Below are 19,649 nucleotides of genomic sequence, written 5' to 3' on the forward strand. Positions count from 1 at the left end.
TGAGAGTTTCCAACATGCCGCTGCTATGGAATCGGCTCCACGAATCGGTTAGCCCTGCAATTTAGCAGCGCTTGTACCGTCTCGTCGTTTTTACCGGCTTCAGTTCGTGTCGTCCTCGGCTTAGCCTGTTGTTGCATTCCGCTGCACAGGACGAGGAGTTTAGTTTCCTTTTTTTTGTTCTCTCCGTGGAGCGAGGCCACCCCTTGTTTGCGCGCTGTCCCAAGCGTACAAATGTTTGACCATGGGAGCGAGCAGACTGAAAAATATTTAAACAACTTTTAGCTTTTGCCAGCATCAATCAACAATTGCATCGCGTTGGGACGAATGCGTAAAAAGCGTTGTACCGAAAAAGCACAGCCCAAAAGTTGCCCAACAGCCTAGGCGTGTGTGAGAGAGAGAGAGAGAGCACATGGAACAGGAGCGAGACAGCGAGACGGCGAAAGCAACGGTTGCTTTGTTATGCATACATGCATGAATGCAGCCGCCAAGCAGGGCACTTGCACCGAGATAGCGAAGCGGCAAGAAATGTGTTGTTTTGTGTGTGAAATATTCAGCTATTTGAGTTTTTGGTTTTCGTGCCGAGAGAGATTTTCCCTCGTTCGGTTATAATGCTTTCCCTGATTCCGGCCAAATGAAGGACGTGGCGCCGGGCCCCGGAGTGGTTTTGCTTATTTTACTAGTCACATATTTAAATATTGCGCTTTTTGCCAGCCTCACAGTTGCGCTGTGCATATTTGTTTTCTTCCGCCCGGAGTCGGCTTCCGGTTGCGAGTGTCTGCGGCGAGTGTTGCATGTCACGCTGGTGCAAGGAACTGGCTTCGTTTATTAGGCGGTTTTTGTGTTTACTTTTTTGCTTCTCTCTTGCACTGGCATTGTTTAACGCATGGTGTATGAAGCATTCGCGAGGACCTCCGTTCTCGAAATGTGAAGTGAGGTGTTTAAGCACCGTGTTACTTGGGATAATCGACTGCACGCATTGAGCCTTTTTGAGGAGCAAAATCCTTATCGTGCTGCAGCTGGGTGTGAAATAATCTCTTCTTCAACGAAATGGGCCACAGCCAAAAGAGCGCTCCCAAGATTTTCCAAGAGGGGATTTTCCACACGCTTTTGCGGTGGCTTAAGTCACGCAACCGGCTCGCATCCCGAGGGTCGCAGGCCATCTCGAGGGCGCCATCGGAAGACCTCCATTAATTGGCAGCAATTATCATCCCGTTGGCACTCCATTATCGTCGGCTTACGTACCGGCTCGGAACGGAAGCAGAACCGTGCGTCTTCAGCATGCGGAGTTGATGATGTTTTCAATTTAGCTCGCCACCCTCCTGCCACTCGGCCGCAAGTTTACGGTCCGATCTGGTGGCGGGAAATTTTCCCCACTAATGCCAAACGACAGCTCGCCCATTTGCATAATAATACTTAAGATTCCCTGTTTGCCGAAAGGATCGGGTCGGCTCGAGCGGGTGAGTTCTTTCCTACTCTCAGCGAGAAAATGTGATTGGAGCAGAGACTCGGGGAGCAATCAGCTTCGACGGTGACGATGAGTTATCGTCGTCGATGAGACCCTACCGGGCGGTCAATAATATTCTAAGCCTGCCCGTTCGGTTCGAACAACGGACAGCTTTCAATTTTGATCGCCCGGAACGAGCTGCCGGGAGCCTGCGATGGCTCACCTGGCCATCCAATTTCCATCGAAAGTGTTCAGGCAGGGCGTTCAAAATTAATCAAATAGAAAGTAATTAAGGACAGGCTGGTGGTTCGGCTCTTTTTCCGCGTTGGTGCCGCTGAAGGACGGCCCGGAGATGGGAAAAAATCCCATTTAATTACCGAAAGTCAACCATAATCGCCTGTCGGAGAAAGCTGTTTGCGGTTTGGCCTGTCTTTACACCGCTCGGAAGGGCGCTCGAAAAAAGGACTTGATTTGATTGTGAGCAACCGTGATACCCAGGATTACGCGTTTTTGAAGCGATTCCGGCAACCACGGGGCATTTTTTTTTCGTTGCCTCGCGTTGCGGGAAACCCAACGCCCGGTGGATGTAATTATTTTTCCCGGAGTTTGAGTTAATCTGCACTTTATCCGCCTACTAGATCCACCGGTCGTAGCGTTGGCGTTGCTTGCTAGATGAGTCGATTCGTCGGTGGAGTTTATCTTCGTGGGTTGCTGTGACTTTTTAAAATGAACGTTACCTGATCATTCCATTTCAGCCAGGACGCGAAGCACGCCGCATGTTTTCCGCGGTGTAGAGCATAATTTGATGCGCAATTTCGTGCGCTTAACGGCTCGATAAATCGGTGGTTGTGCCGAGGGTTGTTGCCGTATTGACGGCAACCGGTGCGCTAAGAGACACATTAGCTACTGAGGAAGCACATGTTTATCTTTGGCATTTGCTGCTCTTTTGCTCACAGCGGCGGACGCAAATGATGAAGCATGATTGGAAAATAAATTTCGTTAAAATAAATATTGTGCCTCAGCTGTCGGCGATTGGCTTCGTGTGGGGTACGGGCAATTCCGTTTGATCGTCTTCCAAATTCCTTTTTCATCCCTTTTTCTTCCCGCAATAGTCCGCGCCAGGGAACCGTGCCAAAGGGTTGCCCCACGAGAACGCGGCAGGAGCTCGGGGGTCGTAAAGCGAAGAATCTTCTGCCCTTTTTCCAGTGGCTTCCACCTTCCAGGGGGTTTTCCCACCAAAGCGTTCCGGAGATTTGGTGAACATTAAACGAAAATAAACATATCCATCTTCAACCGAGCGCCACGCCAGTTGCCCTTTGCCCGTTCCCGATCCCGTGCTCGATCCCGTTCAATGGCTTTCGAGAGGCTCCCACTAGAGTGCTTTGCATTTTAGGTCCCTCAGTTCGGTGTGGCAAATGTGTGTGTGTGTGTATATGGTGGTATGTGGGCTTTTCTTCTTCACCCGCGCGTACGCGTTCTTTCGAGGGTGAGATTCAACCGAAAACCGATTTGCTGATTTCTTATCGCTCCGGCAGGCATGAGAAAAACGGACTTTTCTCGGCTCGACTAGGGAAGCAGCGGGAATTCGGGCTTTTCAGTGGCCTTTGATGCTGCTGTGTTGCTATTTTCCGGTCGCCGTCCGAATTTTTTTCGCTTGTGTGAAAATCCTCCGTCTCAATCACGAAATTTCAGGCATGAGATTTTCCTCGCTCGGGTTTCTGTCTACTCCCGTCCGTCCCTGATTGAGTCCACCGTCGTGCTGAGATTTGTGGATAAAAGGAGACAAAATCTCGCAGCTCGAAGAAGCACCCCGAACCTCGAACGTTAAGCTGAAGCGGAAACGATGGAGGAAAATCTTTTTTTATTGCCCTCGGCCCTCGGCGTTCTGGGAAGGATGGGAAGGAAAGTAGGACACAGAAGGTGGAGTGGAAGGTGGCTGCTAAATTCAACTTGGCGCCAATACCCATCCGAATCCGGTTATGTCCCAATGGTGGTTCTCCTTTTCCTTCCACTGGCTCCCACAGCCCGTTCGGTATCGTGTTATTAATCAGGCGGATTTTTCCTTCGCCATCCTGCGAGAAAGTGAGTGAAAGCCATTTTCCTTTTTCGCTTTTTTTTGTTGCATTACGTTCTACGCATCCGGCAGTAAAATACTGCGGCAAAGCGACCACCCAACACAGTTAGGTTTTAATCATATTCCCAGCACTACAAGGTGAGCGGAACCTTTACATCGTTGATTCCCGTCGGCTTTCAGGTGGAAGGAGAAAGCGTAATGGGGGTGGAGAAAATTCCGCCTTTCATGTCAACCTTCTCGAGGACAAATAGAAAAAAAAACGTACGCAAAGAACGGTAACGAGCGCCATAAAATCATCGGTTCTTGGGCCCAGCCATGTCCGTTTGATCCACCCCCAATTTCACGGCAGCCAAAAAGGATAATTCTCAACATTTCACGGCAAATAGCGATCCCAAGCGATACCGAACCCATCCCAGCAGGGGACGGATGGACAAGGATTGACTTTTCACAATACATTAGAGGAATAATTTGTTAAGGGAAAATTTGCGTTCCATTTTTCTCGTGGCATCACGTGACACACGCGCAAGGATCCGCATCAAGGATGTGATGTTGTGCAAGGCGATGCCTGTCGCCGGGAAAACATTTTCTTAACTCGTGCACGTGTTCGTGTTGGTTGAAAGGATTAGCTTTTGTGCTTGTTGGAGAGGTAGCTTGTTTATTCTGGCGAGTGCCCCATCGACCCAAACAAAACAAGTAATTAATCCTGTTAGATCTGACGATGTGGACTGCACTAGCGTGTGCATAAAAAATGGATGGACGGGCGTGTTTTGAAAGGATAATTCGCACCACTACCTTTCAACCCCTCCACCGCTCGTGTTTGGCATCATTATTTCCGAAGGCCGCGCCCGAATGGCTGGAAATCCGAGCCAGCGCATTCTTTCACCTTCTCGCCCGGTTCACGAACTTTAAGAAAGTTTTCAAGGAGCGCCTGTTAGCGGAACGCAAATCAGATCCAGCCAATCTGGACGCAAGCTGGCACGAGAAAGGTGCGCATAAACGAACCAAAAAGAGTGCCTGAATGGGTTATGAAAGTTTTGATGGGTTTTAAAAATTATCCTTCATCTTTCGCGCCGTTCCACCATCCTGGGAGCCATCGGGAAGGTTTCTTGTTTGCTTCCGTTCTTCGCGGAAATGCCATCGGTTGGTGAATTATTATGCAACACTTGCAGGGTGCATAAAATTGCACTTTCACCTCGCCGGCTGTTCGAAATGCCAGAAAGAACACGTGAGATACCAGGACCAGCAGGTGGAAGCGATCCTTCAGACACGCTTCGCATCCTTCCTGACCAACTGTTGCCACCGACACCGACACCGACATCGAATCAATCAATGCAGCTACCCTGCATTACCTGTCGTTTACACGCGCGAATTGGTTTCTTCACGCTGCTGCTGGCTGCGTTCAGTAGCTCTTAAATCGCACTCGCTTCAATTGGGCAGTAGTTCCAGCAGAAAAAAATGGTTCCGTTGGAGCTGAAGTTATGCATTTTTTAAACACACACACATTTTCGCGTTGAAGCGAAGGTAGCAGGAATGGACAATAAATCAATTGCGATAGTTGCAGCTGTAAAAACAGCGACTCGTTGCACCGTGGGCCCATAATGTTCGTGTGTTAAATACGGTGCCGTTGTTAGTGGCGCTGTTTGTGCTGTTGCTTTTCATTGCGGTTTTGGGAGCGCTTGTTCCCAGCGAGTCACGGTGCTTTTTCCAGGCTATTTTCCTCGTGTTTCGTGTGCTACCCATACTGCGCTTCCGAATCGCGTCGTGTTTTCGTTCGATTAATTTTACACTCGCCACCATTTTTTGTGTGTGCCTCTCCCTGAGGTGGCCCTCCACACAGGGTGGTTCCCTCAATCAGTGTCAACACAAAAGTCGAACCGTAATTCGGTGACGCCATCGTCGTTGGCGTTTGTTTGGCTGGTCCGGCAAAATGTGCAATCTACGGGGCTGCAGAGTCCACTTTCATCCGTTACCGTGAAGGGTGGCCCAGTTGGGTGGTGTGTATTTTGTTTTTTTTTTGTTTTGTTGTTGCTGCTCGCATCCCTTTTTCATTTCCGACCGAGCCGAATTTACGTCCCTACGTCGCCAGTAGCAAGGACGAGCCATCATCGTCACCACCGAGTGATCATCGCATCGTCATTATCGTCATGTTGCGCGAATCATAATCGAGCGGTCCTTCTTCTGTGGAACATTTCGCCGGGCCAATAATCCACCGTTCACCATGTTCCTTTCACCACCGGACGTGACCACCGAACACGGGCATCAAAGCGCAATGGGTGGAAGATAAAAATTCGCATATATTGGCGAGACTGCCAACCAGCGGTGCGGTTCCTTTCGTTTTGTTTCATCTCATCGAATCAACCTTCCGGATGCCGGCACACGATCAAATACACAAATACACAATCGCTCGCTTCTGTTGAGCAATTTTTTTTTTTCGTCTCTTTCTCTCTTTCTCTCTCTCTCGAGCGCGCGCGCGATTCGCATTTCGCCTCGGGTCGCGGACGGGAGTGGATTTTTATGCCGGACGAGGTGAAGTTCAGCAATGAAATAATTGAATTATATTTAACCGAACCGGAAGAACCAGCCTGGGACCGGGGAAAGGGTCGCGCAGATGGAGGGCCGTGAAGCGAGGCACATTCGCGGACACGTAAATCAAAGGGAAAGCGTCCTCGCGTGCGTCCCCACCGGCTTGAACGGGTCGTTCAAAAGGTTATATATCGGGGAGAATTATGGATGGGATGCAATTTTTATTTTCGGGTAGAGACAGAGACCCCCGTTCCCATCCACCTCGTCGAGCAGCCGGGCCTGAACGCGCCACTTCCGGAAGTGGAACGACCGAAGAGGCCACACCAGCAGCATATTGCATATTTGCCGTCGGATGGATTTATGCTCTTTTGCTGCGTGCGCCCGTTTCCGTTTTTGTTAATAATTTCAAATATTTATACTTCGCTCCGGTGCGCGAGAGACAGCGGGGTTTTCATAAAGTTGTTTGTTTTATGCATCTCTAGTTTGTTTTCGCTCCAAACCTGCATTCATTATTTTTACCGCTGAAAATATGCTGACCCTCCGAGGTGAGCCAAACTGCCACAGTTCAGCTTTACACAGCGCAGTTGAGCGGGCTTTTTTAGTTCGCTGGCTGACTGGTGGAGAAAAAAGAAAAACAAAACTCCCGCCTACTATGCTGTCGATTGAGGTGAATTAGCTGGAGGATTGCATGAGCTGCGTGTGTTTCTTTTTCTCTCACACACTGATAATAAACGCGAGTACGCCGTCGATGATGATAAGCTGTAACTGTCCGAACGGTAACGCTGTGCTAATTGAACGCGAGCTTTAAATGCAGCATTTCCCAGAGGCACCGGAAACAGCACGATTTGAATGATAAAATCCGATCAAATTCGCCCCAAAACACTCGACACGATTGCGGTACGTTCGCGAACGGTTAACGGAACAGGTGCATTCGAGCGCCCGCGATAATAATCCAAATCCACAGCCGAATCATCGTCGAATCATCAAATGGTCTCGATAATCTGGCCCACACGCGTTTCCCCCGGAGTTTCAACCCTCACGCGTATGTCGTCGTCGTCGTCGAATCGCTTCCGCGTTCAAACGAGCGGAAAAGCGCCGTTAAGATGATTATCACCCCTGGCAACGGGCATGGCACGCCCGGATGCTCCGTGCAATTCTGGTGAATCCTTTTTTGTTTTGCTGCTGCTGCTGCTGCTGCTGCTGCTGCTGCTGCTGCTCCCGCCAACAAAACAAACACCATTAAAACAAACGCGTCGGAATTCACGCCCACGTGCCGGTGGTGGCGTGTGAGCGATAAAAGCGAACCACCAGCGCGCGCTTCTAAATGTCACGGAAGTGTCGAATTCGTGCGCGGAAATGTTCACCCAAAGATTCTTTATTGTTTTCTTTTTTTTCGTACGTTTTGTTCGCTTCCGATTCCGGTTGGCCGATTCCTTAGGAACCAGGTTGTGCATTGTTGGGTGCCCTCGTTTCACACCGGTGAAGAGGAGCTTCGAGAGGAAAACCCATTTCCTCCACTCGGGAGCGCACCGTTAGTGACTCCTGTTGTGTGTTTCATGCTTGCTTTTTTTTTGCGTGCAGGAGTTTTCCGAACGAAACAAATCGAATAGTCATCATCATTAGATGTGCTTGTGCCAATGAAAACAATCCACAGCCGGTCGGGACTAATTCTCGCATCGAATACACTCTACCGTTGGCCGGGAAAACGTGCGCATCCCGGCCCACGGAACAGACAAACGGAAGCCGCCCGGGAATGGTGGTGGAATAAAATAGAACGCAACAGACGTTTGAATCGTAAAATTTAATAACGCTAATAACTTTTATATTGCTGATGCTATTTTTCAGCTTCTCGAGCGAGAAACTTCTACACTGCACGTGTCCGTACCGAGTGTCCTGTCGAGTGTCGGAATCGTGGGCTTTTTGTTGTGCGGCCCGTTCCCGTATCCTTTCGCCAGGACGCCAGGACATCCGGGTGCGCCAGTGAACGGAGCGTCGGTTGCTGCAGCCACGTAATTGCCATTGCCGTTCGCCGTTGAGCTCCGGTGGGCCTCGCTCTCTATTATGTTGTTCCACCGTGTGGCCACGCGGGTGCGGTGATTTATTCCATCCGATCCGTTTCGCGATTTAATCATCGGGCGCGCTGGCCGCGTGCTGGACATCCGGTTGGGCCGGGCTGAGTGCCGTAATGAAATCGAATCGTTAATCCGGAAGCGGCCTCGCGAACGCCTCGCTGTTTTATGGTTGTATGTTTTGAGGTTTTTATGCCTGGCCTGGCGAAAGAGAAACTTATGCGTGCGTACGAGCATGGCAGTAGAAGGAAGAAAACAAAAACGGAAACACCATACGATGGTGTATTTGCTTTGCGAGCTTTCGTACCACACGGCCACGAGCCACCTTGCCGAGGGCCATTATTTGTGTGTTTTCGCTCACAGGGTGATTCTAATAAATATGTTGCCTGGAAGCGGGGAGAGGAGGTCACATCCATTTATGCGCGTAATTATGTGTTTGATGTGTCAAAGGATCCAGCGAAGTGGATGCATCCTCGTGGATTCTCGTGAATTTATGCCCCCCGGTGGTGTCAGTAATTATCGATACAAAATGTTTGCACCACCATGTTTGCTGGTTGGTTTGTGGGCAACGACGCGAATTCGGGAAAAAGTATTCAAACTCGACTTGCTAATTGTGTGGATGTGGTGTTTGTTTGACGGTTTGATGCACATGCAAAATGGGCCTCATATTTACAACGTACTTGGAGTGGTGCGTTGATTTACTCACTTCCGACGCTACACGGTACTGGTCAGCTCATAAATCGTGTGGGATTTCCTGCGTGTTTGCCTCGCATCGATGATCGCTGCCAAATGGAGCGAGTGCTGTGTGGAATGTAAATTTCTTCCTTTAATTTCCCTTTAAATCGGACTTTTTCCCCACGCATGCCATGCAGAGTGATCGATGCGATGGCTTGCTTACGAGCTTTCGAACCCATTGTGATGGGAAGGAATGTTGCGCCCAAGAAACCCAGCTGGCTGCCATCAATAATGGATGCAATAGAACGAACGTCCTGAATAGACGCTTCAACTGCACAACTAAATCCTTACCGAATAGCACGCCAATGCGGGAAAGGCGAATATCCTTTGGGGCATTCTCGAACGTAAAGCAAGCGTCTGTAATGTTGCAAAGAAACCGACCCAAGATGGGCAGAGCTCAGAAGAGCTGGTGTTTCTTTCTTCATATTGCCGACAGCAATTGATTTCTATTGGAGCAGATTTCGCTGCATGCGTTTGTTCGCACCGGCATCGGGAGCTTAATTTGCAGCAGAAGTGTTCTGAAAACTGAGATAAATTACTCGATCTTGCATCCGTAGAAGCGCTGGGGGCGTAAGAAGCAGTAGAACAAAATCCTTTTTCCAATCCGTGACTTTGCAGGACCGGTTGTTTATGTTTGCCTATTCAAACTAATTGCATTGGATCGTGCGTAAGAATAACGCACACACACACACACGGGCGAATGGAGACTTCTTCGGAATTAAAAGGGAAAACAGGCCGGTGTTTGATCTTGGCCGTTCTACACGATACGCTCCTCACAATAAAGCAAAGCCGGCTTGTTTGTGTGCGCTACTCCTTTCGGAAGTGCTGTCAATCACAGCGTTAGCCTCGAGCGAGAAGAGCTTTTTGGTCCTTGCGAAAGCGTGGTAGAGCTTGCGCGCTTAAAACTAATATTGATTTAAAAAGTGATCGATACCGGAAAGCCTGCCCAAGTTCAAACAACACTACATCTGCACTCACGCATCCGGTCTCGGTGCATCACGGTTCCGGCGGGCAAACAGACGGAAGTGTTGATAAATGTGTCCCGAAAATGTGTACCGTGTATTGGTGGGGCCGCAAAAAAGGGCTTATCCCACGTGTGGTCTGTGTATTTTCCAAAAACCCCGGTTCAAATCGTCACTCTCTGAACAGTCGAGTGGACGCAAGAAAGCAACGGCAAACGGCGATCCACTTGATGCCGGCTCTCGGAATCTCGCCGCCTTTTCCGTCGTCAATGTTTTTGCCAGAACATCGCCCTACCGTGCGTGTGTGTGTGTGTGCGTGGCCTATTTTTGCCTTCTCGCTCACAAGGACGACATGGCGAAGGCTAGATCGGGTCAGTTTCCGGCGTTTGATAGCCCTTGATTAGACCGGTTGTGGAGTGAAAGCGCAAAGGTACTGGCCACCGGCAAAACGGGCGACTCTCGTTTCATCGTCGAATTCCTAGATGTTTTTCCGGAGCTCCGGTTTCTTCGACACGCCGGCATTTTGTGGTGTGTGTGTGTGTGTGTTTGTCCCTCGTCGAAGGGACTGCCAATGCTCATCACCTGTTTCCGGATTGGCGGAGAGAGTGTTCCGGACCGGGTGTCCCTTTGCGGGCCCCGTTTTGAATGCCAAGAATAAATAAACTACGTTGGTCGGGAAAAACAACGCCATCTCGGACTCCGGTATCCTTGTTGTTTCCCGGACACGGTCCCTGAGAATTGCTTTTGAGGTTTTCCGGAACGGGTCAAATGTTATTTCTGCATCCTGGTGGTCGCTTTCGGGTCACATTCGGGCTTCGAAACAGGGCTCTCAGTGATCAATGATAAAAATTGATTGAAATGCAAAGTTCGTAGGGAGAGGACTGGAATTTAGGGACATCTGTAAGCGAGTGTTGGTGTGTGTGTTTTTTTTTCTCGAGCATAACATGTGGCTGTTTACAGAGAAAACTTCTCACACCGTACGAATGATGTCCAGGATCCAGGATCCCATAAAACGCATAATAATTCTCCTACGAACTGCAGGCTGCATGCAGGCATGATCCTCTTGCATAATGTTGCAACCGATCAATTGGATCACGAGTGGGTGAAAAATGGCGAGCTTCCACGGGTTCCATAGCTCGTGTTCCCCGTGGTACTGCGCCCTTTCAATTTCATAAGACAATCATCGCCAGACGAATTTGCATGGTTTCGGCTTTGGGTCGAGGGATCTGTTTGGGGAGCAAATCCCGAGCAATTGTCACAGTAATTGGACCGAATAAACAGGAATAAGGATGATAATACATATTCAATGCTAAAATCCAGCACGTGGAGAAGCACCCTCGAGATACGGGCCGAAGAGGACATGGGGTTTCGGTAATCCACAAAACGGCAAAGTTCGCTCGTTATCGTACCTCCTCGGGTGGGTGGGTCGGAAAAGCGGACGCAGACACTCGCACCCGGGGCCACCACCGATACACATTTATATTCATCGGAATCTTATGATCTCGCACCGATTGCGAGCACTCACAGCGGCCTGGCAGCGTAGTCCCGTGGGGACGTGCAAAAAGAGGAACCAGGCAGCACATTCGCTTGTCACTTTATGCTCGAGAGTTGAGTCCCCGTGCGCCCCGTGGTCTTCAACCCCTTGCGAAGGCCAACCTTCGGTGAGTGTGCGAGCTTGGCTTACTTTAAAAATCCTCCGTGTGCTTGTTTTTTTTGTCGCTTCCATTTCGTACTTAACCATCGACGTCCATTTGGCTCGATGCTTCTCCCCTCGTGTGCGCTTGGGATTCGATTATTGGTCTCTTATCTTGCTGCTGCTCCTTTTTTTTCCTCCCTGCTGTCAAGGCGAGGGCACCAGGAGAAGGGCTTAAAGCTGATGCGCCGCTTTTCCGATTTTCGACTATCGTAAGCGGGATTCGGAATTCGGTTTTCGCAATCGTCGACACATGCTCCCCGGGCCCGGGCTCGGCTAGTCAATTTACATGCATTTTCATGCCGGCCGTGTTCGATGGCTTCCGTTTCGAGTGCCATCATTGCAGCGAAAGAGGGAAGTAATCCAAATGGGGTGGCGAAAGAGCGCCCAAAACCGGTGGGTGGAGCAAAAAGCGGAGTTTCTGTCTTGCGAGTGAATCCTGTTCTGGGCGCAAAGTGAAAGAAGCGAGACAAGAAAGGGAACCGCGTAGGGGCTTCGTAATGGTGAAAGGCATCGAGTGGCACGTTCTACATCAAACAAGCGGCTGGAGCATTATTGTCAAAATATTGAAGATGATACAATGTGCAAACACTCATCAGTTGCAGACGGGTTGCTGGAATATCGCAGGGGAGCCCATCGATGGATGATTCTGTCGATTGCATTTTTAATGGCGCTTCCAATTCCGGTTTTCCAGTCTGCTGAAGACGTACAAAATGGCGCCGTTTCGATGGGTTTGATGGACGCGAGCAGCCTTCGGCAACCGCGTCAAAGATCAAGCCAACGTAAAGTTATTGCGCTTTTCCACTATCATGCAGTTTTCTATGGGGCAGTTTGGCAGCGCGCGAAATGGGGTGGAATAATTTGCACGTGCTTGTCTGCGAGACTTCCTTAAGCGCGGAATCTGTCTGCAGCGGAAACGAGATCATCGTGGCGTTCGCTTGCGCTAGCGACATATGCGACGGGCGTCGGAAATCGGGCAGTGGCACAAAAACATTTAGCGACGGAAATTAGGCAACTTCTCCACGCTCCCGAAGGGGCTGAACCATCTTCCGGACATGTTCCGGCCACACACACACACACACGCACGCACACCGACGGAACGATGCGATTAGATAGAACCGCCCGCAGCCGGAAGCGGATGCTGAGAGATGAAATGCCAGGAAAAGCACAATCACTTTGTTGACATCTTTGTTCATTTCCTTCCTTCCTCGTACGCGTGTCGCGACTGTTTGCCCGTCTCCGGAGACCGCATTAGCGGGAAATTGTCGGGGAGCCCAACCGGGAGGGGAGGACTTTTCCTTCGCGTCCTTTTTTCTCCCCCTTTCTAACCCCGGCACACGATGGATGAAAGTTTTCCCTGCAGCCGCAGGGGACGGGTCGCAGATATGTAGGACAACCCGTCTCGTTGAGACAAGCGGCTCCCGGACCGCGCAGTTCCTGTTGTGCAGCTGAAGCTGGGGAATGGGACGCCCAGGTGACGCCCAAGTGAATTTACATGAAGCAAATTATCCTCTTTTTTCGTCAGTTTTTGCTAGAGGGAAAATTTCCGCTGCACACTGTCACACATGGTGAGGAGAGAATTTTTCCGACTCGCCCGACGTTGACGATTTCGTGGTAGCGAACGGTTGAAGGAAGCATTTGAACAAAGACAGACGGTTGTAGCGGTTTAACGAGCGTTAATGAATTTCTTCCTTCCCGCGTTTTATTCCGGCCCGTCCCAGACGAGCCGGCGCTTTACGTGCGTACGCTTATCTGGTCATTTTATCCATAAGAAGTCCATAAACGCAGGGCAAACTAGTAACATGCGTCATTTATGACGATTCGCTGACAATCACACTCGTCACGCACCATCCGCTTGCGGACCATCGAAGCAACCATTGTCGTGCTAGAGTTCTAGAAACCAGGCTGCTGCGTCTGAGGCGTAAAGCTCGCGGTGAGATCCCGGCGGGCGGTTTATAACCGCGTGTCCGATGGTCCAAGCAAGGGGCGGGTCAGTTTATTTAGATTTCTTTTTGAGCGATGGTTCCGAAAAACCACATCTTTGGAACCGTGTGCGAGTTCGTCCGTGCGATTCGTAAAATGGAACCGTAAAGATGGCGTCGGGTTGGAAATGAAAAGATGAAACTTTCATGTGCCGCCAGCTCATAAATGGGCAGATAAATCCAAATATGCACTTCACCGAGGGCCCATTTCTGGTGCGAGTGAGGGAGAGCACGAGCCGTTTTCGCTCTCTCTCTCTATCTCTGTCTCTGTTTATATGCCGGCAGTGTGGAATCCTTTTTCGGCTGTGTCGCATATGGCTTGTTCTTTGCTTTTGCGCTCCAGTCGAGGATATCGGCCTGGTCACGGTGGCTGCCACGGGGCGGTTTAAACCGACCGGAGGGTCGACCGAAGGACCCCTCCCGGGACGCAGAGGAGAACCAAGGACGACCGGGGGTGAGCCATAAACACGACTGTTTCGGTGGCGTCATGTCTTGTGGGAGTATTCATCACAGAAGGCGGCAAAATGGCATGCATGCACTGTCGTCCTTGCGCGCGTCCTTGCGTACGGTCGGCGTATACGGCGATACAAGACTTTCGCTCGTGCGGAACGAAGAAGGGCAAAAAGCACACAGTATATATGACTTTTCATTACACATTCGCATGGTGTCATGGTGGGATGAAGGATTTCCGCTCTCCCGTCCGACCTTGACCACGTCCCTTTCCGGCTAATCCACACGCAAGCCTGGCAGAGGGTCGAGCCGGCAAACCGTGAAGTGTATTAGAAATTTTACGACGGAAAAGATTTCCATTCTAACTCCGCTTCGCTGGCTAGACGAGCGCGAGGATGCGAACTGTAATTCACGTACCAGGCCCGGTTTGAGCCTGGAATGACGACTACGGTGTGGTGCCGGTCGAGAGCTAGAAAATGTAAATGAAAATGTGCTATTAATTACGGTGGGTTGTATTGTGTGGTATCTAGCTCGTCGCGAGGGTATCATTTCATGTTCTGCTTCTTTTCTTTTTTTGTGCTCCCTCTGGAAGGGATGAACTCCCATTTCGTTATCAACAACCCGGTTTTTTTACGCCCCTTACGGCACCGAGGCAAAGAATAATTGCGGAGAATGAATGTACACTCTGTACACGCGTGCTTCACGTGTGGGAGCCCTTCAATTTGGCGGTAAATTGAGTTGAATGGGAAATTAGTCGCCCCGGAAGTGGACACGAAAGAAAAAGAATCTCCTACACCTCACCGAGAGGTGATAACGAAGTTAAATGGCTTTCAACTGCTTTCCATAAAATTCGTTAGCACACTTTCACCAAACGAAAGGCACCCAATGAGGTAACAACAGTTTGTCGCCACTCGTTGAAAGGACCTCCCTCGAGGGAAGCGTTTACTAATCGCCTCAAAAGTTGTCTATTATTCACCAGGCCGGTGTGTGTCTTGTGATTATTTTTTTACTCTTGTGTTCATTGCTTGCACTGTTGCTTCTCCCCTTGGGAAGTTTAAGAAGTCCTCCTCCAGGCGACAGCGCGCTTAAACGGTTCGTTCCGTCGTACGGTTCGTGCGTTTAGTTTTCCCACCCACCCGGTGAGGCGCAAACTTTCATAAAATCTTATTAACTCCACGGTCCGGGTCCGGGTCCTGGAGACATGGAGCTGGAGCTGGAGCTGGAAGCTCGGGAGAAAATAAATCCTGCATCCTTGCAGTCCACATCGCCGGCCGACGGCAAGTGGCTCCTTGTTTACTGCGAGTGCGGCCGGATGCCGTGCACCAGCTAGAAGCAGCTCGAAATTCTATTACACTCACTTTGACAAAGTTTCACACTTCTTGTTGGGCGCTTCGTCAGGGTGATGGCAAGAGGAAGGAGTACGGGGGAGGGGGAGGGTGGGTGTTGGAATCCTCCGAGGGCGTTTGCAGTGGGATGCTTGTGGGTTGTGTTTTGTGGAAAAATTTGACACTTCCTTCCAAGGATGGTGCAAGCATTTTGTTCCGGTTCGTAGCCAGTGCCCTGTTTGTTGGTAAGACACTCCGACAAGACGTCCAATGGTTGAAGTGTATTAGCATTTCCGTTTCCCTGACAGTCTTACGCCGGTGCATTCGACAAAAATAATTTCACGCGCACAGCTTGCAAAGTTGCACGTTCAAAAAAGAATAAATTTTCTTCGAGCTCGAGTAGGTCCACTTTTACAATCTCACATTTTACGTAGATCCCAAAGCATCTTAATCACTGTCGTCGGCTGCGTAAGCTGTGGAAATGGTAATCACCCGTTCCCAATCAGGACAGCATTATGATTGCTCATATTTTTCGATAGCCAAACAAAAGCACCACCGGGTGGGATTAGTCGGGGAAATGAGATTTATCGTTCATGGAAAATGCGATTCCGGCACGACGGCACAAGGCGTTCGGGCGTGAGTGGATCGGAAAGTTCTCCGTAAACAGCAGTTCTAGGACGCAGAGTGAAGAAACCGAGGAACCGAGGAACCGAGAGGGAGTCCAGCCACAGCTCGAACAAGCACGCACGTGTTAGCAAACTCGTGAACGCAGATCGAAGATGCTTTCTCGGGGTTCTTTCCCCACTCTAAGGAGTTCGGTTCGTTCGTTTGCTGCATTATGAATCCGCAGGAGGGTGGGTAAAACCACAGCCGAGAGGGGGGGGGGGTGGAAGAGAACGGAGAAGGAAGCAGGAAAGGCCACGTGTGAGGGTGATGAAGTGTGTGGCACATATTATTTCCTATACCGGAAAGCGCTGGATTTTAGCATAAGTCAACATTTGCTCGTGTGTTATTCCAGCCTAAGAAGAATGTGCGTGAGGAAGGGTGAAAGAGGGAACAGGGGGGAGAGGGTGGAAAGCGTCCGGTTCATCCCTTCACCCACTCGCCGAAATGCGAGTTTTATTGAGCAACGAGACAACGACACCGAGGTACTGAGATTAACTCCTCGGTAAACACGATCATACGTCTTATCGAAATGGATGCCCGGCCAGCTCGAGAGAAGCGCTGGGAAAACTCGATTCTTCGACCCGAGGTTGGTGTGTGTGTGTCAGCTGAAACGTGCCTTGAACCGTCCGAAGAACCGGCGTACGGTTGTTTGCTACCGTTGATTCGATTGTTAACAGAAACAATTACATGTCCACTTTCACGAGGCGATCATCGTCCCGTAAACATGAGCACGCCCAGAGCCGGAAGGAAACGGTCGAAGGACGGGTCGGTCGGGTGGACAACTGGATCATCTCGAAACCGGAACACTTCCGGGTCAGCCGACTGGTTGCACCCAGCCGAGACGAACCGACGCACCACTACGTGACAGTCATTAATGGTGTGATTATGTAAAATTAATTTTCGATTACAAAACGTCAATCTTCCTGCTGGGCCGCTTTGAGGTGGGAATTAATCGAGGGAAATGGACCAGTCCCGGGCCGGACCTGTCCTCACTGCCTCAAGGGAGGTAGTGGTTGGAAAAGTAAATCCGAAGGAATAATATGCACGAGGGCACGATGAGCGTGAGCATGATGCATGGAGAGTGTAATGAGCATTCGATGGAAGACGACTGGCAGTGAGTAATTAATTGATCAATAAAATTAACTTCAAGGCTTCCCAGCGACGAGATACGTACGGCTGCAGCAGCATCCGGCTGTCAGAATGAATTACCATTGCCATGGAAACCAAAGAGGAACACCCTTGGGAGGTTTGCCGAAAAGTTACCCACAACGCTGCTTGCTTGCTGATGGAAACTGGCTATCTAGATGACTAACTGCTCGCGGTGTACTTTGTCATTCGCTGACGTCGATGTCAATCCACCCCATACGGAAAATGCGCCGGAAAATGGGACATCAAATTGTGGCCGTTACCCCAGTGTCTAGACGAGATAAATTTCGCTTGTTCACCGATTCGCATGATCACCAACCGTAATGCAATTGTGCTGGATGTGCGCACTTTCTCTCTTTCTACAGTGTGCCATTTTCGCTCTTTCTTGTTAGAGTTGGCTTGAATGTAAGAAATTAATTTACAGCTCGAAACGAGAGTGCGGATGGTTGACTTAAATCATCGAACCGCATTTGAGCACACGCGCTCTAGCGAGAGTCGTGAAATTCGACGGAGTAGGGCGATTTACCTACTTTCCAGATTCGGTTTCCGGCTCAAGTGGCGCTCAAACGCTGGCGAGCTAACCGTTTTCTAGGTAAATACACTTCAATTTGATTGCCGCGGATTGGAATCACCGGACGGGTGGCATTTCGGTTGTTCTTCGAACGGTCACTGCTGACGATGGTTGTGACCAAAGTGGAAAGCTGAATGCAATTAAGCGACGCTTTCCATTCCAGTTGGCTGATTTCGTGTCGATGGGCCAGGTAAGCCGTGTCTCGGAAAATCGGTGTCTGGTCTTTGTGGGTTCCGGTAACTTTAATTGATTCCGGATCTTTGGGACTTTCAGGAAAGCGGCAAATCAGCTTCAAGCTTTCTAAGAATGATTTTTTTTCTCGAATCACAAACATTGTCTGTAGCGTTTTGCACACGTTTGTTGTCCACGTCTCGTCGTGAAAATGAGTGATGAGTTCCAGTGATGTAATACCTTGTATCAGCCTGAGGCGTGTTCTGCAATCTTTGCATTAAAATAAAAAATAGCCAAGCTTCCCGATGTTCATCAATTTCCCCTAGATGCTGCAATTTCAATTAAATCCACCGAAAAATGTATGCACGGTACGAAAGGCCGGAGGGCGCGCGCGCACACGTACCTGCACCAAGAACAAAGGCAATCGCCTGCCGGAAGGAACAACAGAACATTTGTTGCTCGAGCAATATCATTAATAGTGAGCCCGCTGGCAAGGCACTGACTGGGCCACGTTACGCTGGAGCTGCCATACGAACGAGCCACCGAATGGCGCGCTGCTCAAGTAACGCCATTAGTCACATCAAAAAACAACACAACCATCATTAGTACGTCACCGTTGCACTGTTTTACTTTCAGCTGTGCTTCTCGCCCTTTTGGTCCTTCGTCCTTGCGCCCAATGATGCTGCTGATGATGCTGGAGCAAACTGTGACCCGGCTAAGCAGACTCGTCCGCTCGTGAGATCCTTGCATAGGTGGAAAACCGGCATTGGTGGGTGTGGGTTTTTAACATGCCTGATAAGGCTCTGCTGGATGGAAAGATAGAAAGTGAATAATGCGTTTGAGTCGTGCGAGGCCGCTTCGTGCTCGTAACATTATTCAAATGCTGGCAAGGATCCGGCAGAGCTCTTGGCGCGCCATTATCAATCAAGCGCGGTCGGGTGAAAATTTTACCGCACAAAACTCACGGCTCGAGCTCAGTACAAAACTGGCTGCTAATAGAACGCGTGAAGGTGTCTGGAATGTTGTATTGGAAATGAGAACATTTGTTTGGCTCGCACATTCCGAATCAATAAACCGCCGTCAAACGCACAATAATGTATTAATCTACGTTGGTGTCGTGTGGTTCTGTTTTTTCCTCACTCCTCGTGCATGGTGGCATGGAAAATTTGGTTCGGAAATTGTTCGGAAAATAAAACTCCCAAACAGGACGATGAGCTTTTCGACACGAACACGAACACACGCGAATGTGCAGTGCGGTGTGTAATTAAAAGAAGCCTTTACTTTGATTACAAAATTCCACTCCCACCTCGGGGAACTGCTGTGGTGAATGATCAAAATTTTTGGTTCTGCATGCGTCGGGTCGAGTGACGATCGAACGACAAGCCTGTCTGTCGACTCACGACGGCAGAACGGGTGCATTTTGATAATGGGGTGGAAAATTTCATTTATTCAGTCGCCTCCGTACTCATTACTACACCCATGACCCAAGCCCGTGGCAAACAGGATGAGCCAGTAGTACCATCCAACCAATGGCATTCTCGTCGGAAAGATAGCACCGAAAATGGGGCTCACGGTGTAGGTCATTGAGCGGGAACTACTGCGCTGGTTGCCAGCTGAACGCATGTCTATTTCGGTGCTGGCGAGGCAATCGCAGTAATGTGCAACATTGTCACCGAAATGCGAAACGGAACCGGGACTTTGGGGGACCAACGCCAGCGGGTCTCATGTGAAATTAATGACCACCGAACGCCGCGAGGACGTCGATGTCGCGGAAACCGCTGTCGACGTGGCGCTCATTTATTTGTAACGTGCGTATTGTTTATCGCACACGTGGCACA

This window comes from Anopheles nili, chromosome 2 (assembly GCF_943737925.1).
Source record: "Anopheles nili chromosome 2, idAnoNiliSN_F5_01, whole genome shotgun sequence".
Taxonomy (NCBI): Eukaryota; Metazoa; Arthropoda; class Insecta; order Diptera; family Culicidae; genus Anopheles; species Anopheles nili.